Here is a 12,540-nt window from a genome sequence, read left to right on the forward strand (position 1 = left end):
CAAGGACCCATGGTGTAACGGATAATGTACTTGGTAAAATCCAGTTGTAAAGTTCCACTCTTTTAGAGGGTGAATGTTTAATCTTCAGAGCGGGCGATACTCAAAATACGATTGCAAATTACTTACGAATTCTATTCGACATGGCTGATGGAACAAGAGTATTCTACCCCCCATCTGACGATTACGAGGGACGTTCCAAAAGTAATGGGATACGGTTCAAAAGAGACATCACCAACCTGATAGGTCCAGAACTGTCATCTAAGCTTCAATGTCTGTCCCATCGACGAAATGGTGCATTCTTTTGCCTGTTTTAAAAGTATTTTAATGGTAGGTGCTCCGACGAACTACAAGCCTTTGTACCTCCTCGACGTAAATACCTCCGTCAAACCCGACAAGCAGCAAAGTCCCACCCCTACAAAGTAAAGATCCCTAGGTGTAAGAAAGCTTTCTACTCTATTAGTTTCGTTTTAGAACGGCTAGACTCTGAAATTCTCTCCCAGGCTCCTGCTTCCCCAACTGTACTGATATGCAGAAATTCAAGTGTAATGTGAACAGACATCTTGCTGCTCAACTCCCTAGTATACCTGCAACTTATGTCCCTGTTAGTAGCCTCCTACATCAAAGTGGCACTGCGCCTTGTTTAGGATGAAAATGTAATAAAAATAAAAAAAATGCGTCTCATTTTTTTTAAATTCCGCTCGAATGGATCAAAGTTGTGTGCGAATTGCATTGTTATGTGATTGTGTGAGATCCTAAGAAAGCAATCCCTGTTATAGGCATGCATCAGAAGCAGAGATACGTCATTGAATTCTTCCACGTAGAAAAAATTCATCGGCTCCTGTTGAACGTTTACGCAGCAGAAGCAGTTGATGTCAACACAGTTAGGAGATGGGTTCGTCGATTTCAGACTTTTACGACCACGGCATCGTTCATCGCTGGTAAAAGTGAATTGGAAATGTTAAGGATTATGTAAAAAATGTAATTATGGAGCACAAATGATAATCGTTTTAATGTTACCATTCCCGTCTTTGTAACTCTTCAACATTTTTTTTAATGTTAAAAAATAGGAGGCCTTACTTCTGGAACGACTCTCGTAAATAAAGATTTCGGCGAGAGCCGTTTTATTTAGACATCATACTTTATCCTAGTCATTGCTCGAAGCTTCTTACATGTCGATCATTAATCCAATCGATAATCTCTTTAACCCTTATCCTCGAATAGCTCTGGGCCTGGGTAAGCGATGACTCATCAGCATTAAAATAGCTTTTAGATGTTTATCTTGCATCTATTTCTGTCCAGACGCGTTCGCTGATGTATTTGTTTTTGGCAAGATGGCTGCCAGCATTTTGCTTGCTTTTGTTTATTTCGATAAAGGTAGACACCGTTTTACCGCCGACAGACAATAACAATGCGTTACGGCTAATGTGCGCCGTAATGCTGCCGGCTGCATTCATCGCCAATATAAAACCTGCCACACCCAAAACTAATGCCTATTTATTTCGTGTAATTTTACAACAGTTAAAAAAAAAAAAAAAATGAACTAAACATCGGTGTTATTCTTCTTTTTTTTCCTTTTGATTTCAGAAAAAACTCAATCATGTTCTGCAAAGCTAAAAACAAAAAAAAAACGAATAATTTACCTTGACAAAACAACCAAACGAAATAAATATTTGAAGAGATAAAGAACTTGAAGCATAAAAACTTTTTTCAACATGATTAGATTCAACATTAAACAACACAAAGAGAGTTGATATGCCGTAAAACAAAACAACCAAACCAAACACCATGAATAAATATTTGAAGATATAAAAAACCTAGAACTAATTTTTTTTTAATAAAAATGATTGGATTTGGCATTAAGTAACCCCAAAAGGGTTGATATGCCGTACAGCAAAACAATCGAAGCAAACACAGTGAATAAATATTTGAAAAGATAAAAACCTTGAAGCATAAATATTTTACCAAAAATTACTAGATTTAGCTTTAAATAACACGGAAAAGGTTGATATGCCGTAAAACAAAACAGCCAAACCAAAGCTTGTTTTCGTGTAACTTATACGCAGGTAATATATCTATACTACTACTACTACTACTACTACTAATAATAATAATAATAATAACAACAACCAACTAGTTAAACAAATATGCTCCCTCCGATTGTGTTTTGTTTGCTAATACAGACAATGTGAATGTTGTGTTTGCCGAAGAACAGCCGATTGTTAGAATTTCTTGCTGACGTAACTACCCACGAACATACACTATACCCTATACTACGAACTACACTATACCCATAAGGAGGCGCTAATGTCTGGGAGAATGATCTCATGGCAACAAAACAAATGCCACACTAACTTCAAAACAAGAGATAATGCCCGGGAGGATGGTCTCTTGCAAACAGAACATATACTACACTCCCCTATAAATTTAGCATTGAAAGATTCTACCTTAGCTTGAGAGGAGAGATGACGATGGCTAAGTGGTTAACGACACGAACTGACATCCTGGGTGTTCCAAGTTTGAATTCACTTCGTTCCATAAAAACACTTTCACTCAGGATGTTGGTAACCTTCACGTGAGCCCTTCTGTAAGTACCAGATATCTTTGTAGAATGCGAATAAGAGAATCCTCTGATTGATACGGAATAAATGAATGGTTCAGTTTGAAATCGTATATTAAACTGAACTGAACATTAAAAGTCGGCAGAGTAGTATAATTAGAAGTAATAGTATAGTCTCGATTTCAGACAACCTGGTAGCAAATTTCTACTAGTAATATATTAACATATTCTTACCGTTTCTTGTGTGTATTTGTACTGTGTGCGTATTTGTCGCCTCTAAGTGCTTTCTATATTACTAGCGGGGGAGGGGCGGCTTTGCCCTGGCGTAAAATACGCTTAAATATATTTTAATTTGTCCAAATTTCGTACATATTCTCTCTCTCTCTTTATATATATATATATATATATATATATATATATATATATATATATATATATATATATATAAAATAAAAATTACAATTAAATTTACCAAAATGATCAAAGATGGTAAAACCAAAGTATATTATACATATTAAAGAATTAATATTTATAAAGTAATCTCAACCAAATGTAAAAACTCGATAAAACCAAATAGGAGATAGAGATTATAATAAGAGTAAACAGTTAATACAATATGTTAAAAGACACTTTGAAATATAGTTAAAAACATATTTAATCTTAATATTTAAGGAAACACTTGATAAGTGGATAGTCCTTAATCCGCGGAGTTTCGAAGAAATACTTTCCTTCTCATCAGAGGGTAGGAATTAGCAAAATGCGGGATCGGATTTTGCATACAAAAGTATTTGATAAAAAAAAAACTACAAGTAAGTCAAAGATCTTACTCTATAACAAAAAGTGAAGCAGAGAGAATATGGTGAAGAAAAAGGTGATTACGCGTGAATGGATAGTCTGGTGAAAGGTAAATAATCTAATGACGGTAAAATCCAAAAATATAACTCCAAGAAAGTTAATTGAGTTTCCATTTGCACAAGTAAACTCCAAGGAAATCACGTAGTTGGAAGATGGTCCAAAATAATCCAAAAGGCCGAAATCCATGGAATAATTCACAAATATGTACAAAGCAAAGAAAAGGGGGAAAATTCCAATAATATTAATAAAAGAAAAATAAGATATGCTTTTCACACCGTTGTCGAGACATGATAAGAAAGATCAAGGAAGATTTAAGATTAATTATTATTATTATTATTATTATTATTATTATTATTATTATTATTATTATTATTATTTTGGTTATTTGACGTATTTACCGACTCAAACGACTTCCGGTTTTGAAAATTCTCCAAAGTAAACGGTGTTAATTAATTCGAACACGTCGCCGCAAATGTAAGGCAAAACATAAGAATATTCGGAAATTGATTTGCGCAGAAATAATCAATACTTAAAATAAAATATTTTTTAAAGATAATAAATAAGAATATTCGTAAACTGATAATTATTTTTGAAAATTACATATGCTTATTTACATATTTTTTGAAAATGTGTCTATTTATATAAACATTATTACATAAATAATTAATATTGAAAGTATTTTTTTTCTGTAAATAAAATAAAGTCAGTTAAATTAAATAAATGGATATGAAATTAAATGCACGTTTGAATAAATAGAAAAGATAATAAATGAATGTTAACACAGGTTCAAAAAAAAATATTAAACTTTCGCAAATAATCAATAAAATAGTAAAAGAATATAATTCAGCGGCGTCTTTAAATTAAGTAACACCGTTTGCTTCCGAGGACTTTCAAAATCGGAACTCGTAATGACCAGTAAATACGCAACATAACCATATCTTTATTTACTACTAGCAGGCCGCTCAGCGTTTCCCGGTCGTAAAATACGCATGAATATTTTATTTTAATTAATACAGAAATTGAGCCATGTACATGTGAGAATTATGTTTTTTCTAAACAGCTAACTTCTTGTAAGTAAAAAAAAAAAAATACTCGAACTGATATCGAAACCAAAACCTAAATATAGTAAATCAAGTACGATAGCCATTAGACCAGCTTGACAAGATCTTTACAAAATGCTTTCAAACCTACTTATTCTTAACATAAAGAAGCTGTCATGTTTCACGGCCGTGCATGCGCAGTCGCGAAATGATTGAAAAACAAATAAAAATCCGACCACCGCCACGTACTAATTTGTCAATTTTAACCTCTTAGTAGCCATTTTTTCCAAATAAAAATAGATTAAAGTTTTCCACATATCTGAATGCCCTATATACCAAATTTCACGTCTGTAGATAAAAACATTGTTTGAGTATATAGGTTGAGAAGTGTCCTAACACACATTCTTACTTTTATGTAGAGGTTTGGTTGTTTTGTTTTACGGCATATCAATCTTTTTCAGGATATTTAATGCTGAATCCAATTATTTTGAAAACAGTTTTTATGCTACAAGTTCTTAATATCTTTAAATATTTATTTGTAGAGTTTGATTTGGTTATTTTGTTTTACGGCATATCAACCTATCTCGGGTTATTTAATTCCGTATCCAGTTATTTTGGAAACAATTTTTATGCTTCAAGTTTTTTTATCTTTAAATATTTATTTGTAGAGTTTGATTTGGTTATTTTGTTTTACGGCATATCAACCCATCTCGGGTTATTTAATTCCGTATCCAGTTATTTTGGAAACAATTTTTATGCTTCAAGTTTTTTTTATCTTTAAATATTTATTTGTAGAGTTTAATTTCATTGCTTTGCTTTACGGCATATCAACCCATCTCGGGTTATTTAATTCCGTATCCAGTTATTTTGGAAACAATTTTTATGCTTTAAGTTTTTTTTTTTATCTTTAAATATTTATTTGTAGAGTTTAATTTCATTGCTTTGCTTTACGGCATATCAACCCTTTTCGGTTTATTTAATGCCGAATCTAGTTATTCTGGAAATAGTATTCATGTTGCATTCGGGTATTTTGTAGAAGGTTTTTATTCTTAAAGCTTTTTGTATCTTCAATCGGCTAGTTTGTAGTGTTTGGTTTGGTTGTTTTATAGTGGATTTTATCGTTTATGTTTCCCGCCTTGCAGAACATGACTGAGTTTTGCAATGGGAGAGGGGAAAGGATAACAGTATTAATGTTTGGTACATTTTAAGTTAGGAAACCAGTCAGGAAGTGGGGGAGATAGAAAGAGAAAGGGGGATTGGGAAGAAGGAAAAGGGGGAAAAGGTGGGTTGTTGTTTCTACAAAGAGCGTTCTTTTTCCCCCTGATATTTTCGAAAGTCATCCCCTCTTTTTTATTGACTTGCCTTAATTTAAACCTTCGCCACTTCTTTTTTTGCTCAACAGACACGCGGGCAACGCCGGACACCCAGGATAGTCATAGATACAAGCTAAAAATTGTAAAAGTTAATAAAAGAGATATGAGTTACGTTATTTGCGTGTTGGCCTTAAGATTCTTTGAGGAAAGTTCGAACGGCGCTTTTGAATGGTTTGGCCGTTGTCAAAACGTGAAGTGTTTTTATCACGTCTGCATTGTTTCAAAAAGAGAAAGTATGACATAAACCGGAAGTGACGGTAAGCTTGTGGCAAAGAATGATATTACCAGAGTTAAAGGGCGGTAATCCTAAAGTCATCAGTTTATGTTTGTGTGTTCGCTTGCGTGGAGACCTCGGTTCCCACACATGCATGCAAATTTACAAACGATCCCCCTAATGTATATCGCCGTCATCGAGGATTATTCTTATGACGCTAGTTTTTGTAGGAATGTGTCGTCTCCCACCACATACAGTTCCTGGTCTTCACAAATAGTTACCCAACTGACACCGACTATGTAACAGAGTGCGGATGCGCGTATGGTAGCAGCAGCAGTTGAACGTCAGCCAACGTATGTAAATGGCCGAGCCGTGTGCGAAGTGACGTCAGAGCGAGGAAGAAGGAAAGAAAAACGTGGTCCGAGAAGGACAGAAATAGAGCGACAGGAAAAGACGTGTCCTAAACATGGCCGGACAAAGACCGAGTACTGCGTGTTCGACACGACAGTCTTGTTAAGCACATTGGAGTACAAGAAGACTTTTGAATAAGAGACAAGGCATTAATCTGGAAGTACCTGTAAATAAATGTCTGTTATGTCAAGTGAGAAAAAAGTGAGTCGAATTCTTTCATTGTTTTTGTTTCAGTGTTGACATGTGACGATTACGTTACAACTAGGCTCGACGTCGTTTACCTTTTGTAAGTTAAATAGAAAGTTGATCTTAGGTTTACTTTAGCTTCCCTTATTTTGTCCTTTGGTTCTCACATTCCATGAGTGATGTTTCTGACAAAGAGGGAAGAATTACTTTGTTGGGTCAGAATCTGTTCCATCTAATACTTATCGTTAACATGATTTTGACCATGATGTGCTATTTTTTAGCTCTTTACATCAAATGGCTTCATGCATTGTCTGGAGCGATTTCCATAAAAATATCTAACGAAAACTGATGTGCCCACGTTATTATGTCGTACTTGCGAGGTATGGGAAATATTAGCGGTAATAATTTTGATGCACCCCCCCACAAAACACTAAATTAATCACAAAAGGCATGTGATCACATTATAAGAAACATTATTAGAATACCAAAGTTTCATAGTTTATTAAAAACTGCCCACTTGTGAAAACTGTTCCACTAGCCTGTTTACCGGCCGACTACAATATGGTAGTCTTCAAGTCTAATGTAAACAAGTTCTTGTTAAGCCGTCTCCGTAAATCAAATTCTATCCAATTTACACCATTAACGATTACTACACTACTACCTTACATTCATTAACCATTATCATCGAGTGGCCTTCTAGCCTTGATAAATGGTGACTCCCTTATAAAAAATGCTCTATCTAGAATATTGAGCATTGATTTTATAATAGGATTTGTTTGAAAATACTCAAATTTTCCAAATTTGCTTCATTCTAACACCCCCACCCTCCACATATTTATGTGTGTGTATGTGGAGAGAGATAAAGAAGGAGAAAAGAAGTAAGAGAAATAGGAATAAATAGATAGATAGATGGGGGGAGAGAGAGAGAGAGAAAGAAAGAGAGAGAGAGAGAGAGAGAAAGAAAGAGAGAGAGAGAGAGAGGATGAGAGAGAAACTGAGGGAAAGAAATGTCCCCCTTGCAATAAATATTTAATTATCTATTCAATAATTTAATTTGGTTTTGGACCAAAATAAACTGAAAGTGAGACAAAATATATATATATATATATATATATATATATATATATATATATATATATATATATAGAGAGAGAGAGAGAGAGAGAGAGAGAGAGAGAGAGAGAAAGAGAGAGAGAGAGAAAGAGAAAGGGAGAGAGAGAGAGAGAGAGAAAGAGAGAGAATTGTTCTCGTTGCAATACAATATTTAATTGTTCAATCAATAATTATATTTGGCTTTGAACCAAGATTGTCAGAAGTGAGCGAATTTAGAAAGACACAAAAAAGAAAGAGAGAGAGAAAGAGAGAGAAAGAGAGAGCGAGAGTGAGAAAGGGGAGAGAGGGAGAGAGAGGACGATGTAAGAGAGATAATAACGAAATGGCCCCATATTCATTAGATGCGTCCCGTCATCACTATAAAAACATTGTTCATATGTCACACTTTAGTTTGCAATAATATCTGCATCATTAAACGTGCACACCGAATCGACGTATCTAATCTTTTATTATTTATCATATAAAGGCTAATGGTCTATTTTTACGCCCACCTAAAACTTGAAAAATACACAAATAAGCACCCAAAAAGTTTGTATTGTTTAATCCACTTAACCACGGATGTATAATATTTTAAATTCAAAGAAGATTCACTATTTGAGTGTCAAATTTCTATATCATCGCGCATCTTTTAACGTTATCGTGTAGTGTTTTTTCCACTCACTATATGAAGGAAAGTAATCTGATTTTTCCCAAAGAGTTATTTTTCTTACGCTGACTCGACTTATGTGTGTGTGTGTGTACATCTCCATGGAGAGGAATGGGCTGAGCGAAGAATAAATACGGTGTGAAAACGGGAACGGGAAACCAGGAAGAGGGAAGAGAGAGTGATAAAAGATGTTACATGTTTTTTGCGTTTTCACTTCAAACAAGGAACAGTGCCACTTCGATGTAGGGAACTAATATTTGGGATGTAATTCTCAGGGATACTATGTAGGGAGTTGAGCAGCAAGATGTCTGCTTACATTACACATGAACTTCTGCATGTCGGTACAGTCAGCGAAGCAGGAATCCGGAAGGGAATTCCAAAGTCTAGCAGTCCGGGGGAAGAAACTATTAGAGTAGAAAGTTTTCTGGCATCTAAGGATCTCTACTGTGTAGGGACAGGATTTAGCTGCTTGTCCTGTGCGTCGGAGGTATTTACATCCACGGGGTACAAGATCTTGTAGTTCGTTCGGAGCACCTACTATTAAAATACTTGTAAAACAGGCAGAGGGATGCAACATTTCGTCGGAAGCCTAGCTGACAGTAAGGGATATATTAGGTTGGTGACTCTCTTTTGAATCCTGTCTAAGAGTGAGATACTAATAGCAGATGCACCAGCCAAAATGTGGCAACAATACACCATATATGGACGAATGGTAGCCTCGTAGATATACAGAATACCCCTGCTAATTGTCTTGTGGGTGCTGGCATGAAAAATTGAGGAAAGGATGAAGTAGGAATTGCATCAATAATTAGTTTGTCGTTCCGACCGAATTCTTGCAGCCTTTTTTCGCTTTTCGTTTAAGAAACAGAAAAAAACAAACAAAAAACAAACAAACAAACAAACAAACAAAACAAAAGGAAACAAACAAAAAACAAAGACCCATTGAAGAATGAAACACGCGGATAATATATCGACATTTTTTGGGCATGATTCTGCGTTATATCGACCAAACATGCAAACGGATAGCTTATATTGCGCCCCGAAAGAATCTTTGCACCGAACAGTAACATCCAAAATTCTTTAATACATAGACTGTTCCATTCATAGCTCTGAGGCCCTGGAGGGGCATAGGCCATTCACAACTTTGTAGATGCTTTTTTTAACGAGGAGCCCCTTTTTCAGGGTGAGGGTACCGGCCACACGCCCAACCTTCCTATAAGGTACATATAGCGCTTAGCTTTCCCAAATGGTCACCCATCTGGTACTGGTCAGGCTCAGCGTTGCTTACCTTCGGTGATCTGGCGAGAACCGGTGTGTCAACGTGATTGTGCTGTAATACAGAGACTGTTGCGCTATTAATTCTGTATTGAGAAATAGTAGTTGATAAAATGACCATTCTTGACTTTTTCGTGTCTTTCTTTCTTTCTTTCTTTCTTTCTTTCTCTCTCTCTCTCTTTCTCTCTCTCTCTCTTTGTGCAATAGAGCGCGGACGCGCGTATAAGAATGCCGAGCTGTGCGCGAAGAAAAAGACTATAAAAGAGCGTGTGCAGAGACTATTGATCACGTTCAGCACGTCTGAGGTCACGTTAGAGACGTTCAGGATGTACGAGGGGACAAACGTCAGAGATGACTAGCACATTCAAGATCACGTTTTATTCGGGAAAATACCCGGAAAATAAATGCCGTTATTAAAGAAGAAAAAAAAAAGGAGTTGAGTTATTCCTTGTTTTATGTTCCTTGCGACATAGACTTCATACAACGTATGGGTACCGTCTGTAAACGTGTACAGGGTTCTGTGATAATGCTTCTTAAAGAAACTAATTTATATGCAAACATTTTAAAAATCCATTATCAACAAAATAATAACGTTTGATAAGAAACAAAGAAATGTTAATTATTTTTTTTTTTATCAAATACATGATCCGAAAATCTCTAGTCAACAGAATGGTCAAAATAATATGAGAGTCATTCCAAAAGTAAATCCACCTATTTTTTTTAAACCCAAGCATTAAACCATTGAAGAGCTACGAAATTTTTCTACATAGTCACCACCATTTTCCATGTACTTTTGCCAACCTCTTTTGATGCCTCGATCGTAAAAAAAAACAAAAAACAAAAAAACGGAGCATGCTTTGCCACTCATGTCTCTGTCGTTATACTGAAATCAACGAACTCATCTCCTAACTGTACTGCTAGCAACTGCATAAACGTTCAAATGTTGATCGGTTCAGTTTTTTCTGCATGGAGGAATTCAATGACGAATCTCTGCTTCTGAACACTTATATGACAAAGTTTGTTTTCTTAGAGTATCACATCGTCAATACTTGCAACAGAGAGAAGAAACTTCCAGGTTATGAATGCATAATTCAGTCATCACCACAATGCAATCTGCAATTTTCTCTGATCTATTCAGGCAGAATATAAAAAAAATAGGAGAACGTCCTTTGTACTTAAAACAACGTAATAAAAAAAGGCAAAAAGCATATCAAACTCTACAAGTCAAACCAAAACATTAACGCATTATAAATAGTCAAAATCAACTCTATTGTTCCGATCTTGAGTGAAATTTTCACATTTCGATCGATGTAACCTCTGACCTTCTTCGGGTTGTATCTTGTCGAACTCGGGAATCTTTCTGTCGAACTTTGGAATCTGTACGGAATTTCGAATGGAACCCTTTATTTAATTTACGGGGGTAGCATGCTCTCGTTCCGTCAGTCATAACTGGCTCGTGGTGCAGTGGTGAGAGTACTTGGAAAAATTCATTTGTAAAAGGTACCATCTACTGAAGGTTGAGGGTTCAGTCCTCAGTATGGGCGATCAAAAATACAAGTATGGATTACTGAGGACTGTTATCGTGTCATAGTTGACATAATGGGAGCATGCTACGCCGATATATTAAATAAAGGGTCCCGTCCGAAATTCTGCGCAGATTCCCGAGTTCGAGACGATACACCTGAAGAAGGTCAAAGTTTATATCGGCCGAAATGTTATAAAAGTAACACTCAATAGAAGAACAGTAGTTGGAAGAATCCAAACAATGCAAAGTTTACAGCTCTAGTTCGAAATATGATTCACCAATCATTAAATGTATATGCTAAATAGTAGATTATACTTTTTTTTACAAGGGAGTCACCACTTATCAAGTCCTGAAAATTACTTGAGGATAAGGGTTAATGAGTGTGTGGTGGTCAGTGATACAACAGCACAGTGGTCAGTAGTGGCGGAAATTGGGCAGAATTTGATAATTTAAGCTTGTGCCTCAACAAGTACTTGTTTATATTGGATTTGAAAATGACATGTTGTAGTTAGCTGGAAGCAGGCCCACAGTACAGAGTTCCACAGGAAGGCAGTTCTAGAAAAAACTTTGTTCATTTAATTTGCGTTTAGATTTAAGCACATACAAAGTGTCGGGGAAAATGATAACAGTGGTTTTCGCTAGGCAGATGTTTGTCATGAACGTTTTGCAGGAGAGACCATAGGTTGAAGCCCAATCGAGCACTTGCCATGAAAAATAACTGTTGGATATTTAGCAAGTTACCTCAGGAAGAGAGGCATTCGATGGGCTGCACACACGCAACTTCCATTTAAGGAATGTGAAGCTTTCAATCATTGACTATTGCAATGCATTATTTGACCAGACATACAGTACCGACAAAATGTCCGCACTTGTAATTTTTTCAGAAACTGCAAATCTAAGGTAAATTTAATGTAACTGTTTAAAACAACCTATAATTCATTTGATTCGCCTTTTGTTCCACTATAATTTTACCTGTTCATATTTGACTCCCATTCATACAGCTGGCAATGTCAAGAAGTTCTTGGAAGAGCATGATATTCCGTGTTTGGATTGGCCTGCACAATCTCCAGACCTCAATCCTATCGAAAACGTATGGCATTACATCACGCAACAGCTACGCAATGATAAAATTTCAAATTTGGGAGAACTTTGGATACAAATTTTAAAACGTGGGATGCTCTTTCCCCGGAGTATGAATTCCCAAAAGATTGCTGGCTGTCAAATTGCAGAAGGGCTATACTACTAAATATTAATTAGTTCATTGTGTTCCTGTTGTAATTGTGTTGCATTAATGTCATAAAGTTACATTTAAATACCAATTTTCCATTATGCGGACTTTCTTTTT

The 12,540-nt window shown here is 35.7% G+C and overlaps 1 protein-coding gene across 1 annotated transcript in view; it reads right to left on the minus strand.

Annotated features, from left to right (window-relative positions):
- The window catches only part of LOC145256265 (von Willebrand factor A domain-containing protein 7-like), a 246,407-nt gene that overhangs the window by 95,175 nt on the left and 138,692 nt on the right, over positions 1-12,540 (minus strand). The window lies entirely within an intron of this gene.

This window comes from Euprymna scolopes, chromosome 32 (genome assembly GCF_053919585.1).
Source record: "Euprymna scolopes isolate OS-2025 chromosome 32, ASM5391958v1, whole genome shotgun sequence".
NCBI lineage: Eukaryota > Metazoa > Mollusca > Cephalopoda > Sepiida > Sepiolidae > Euprymna > Euprymna scolopes.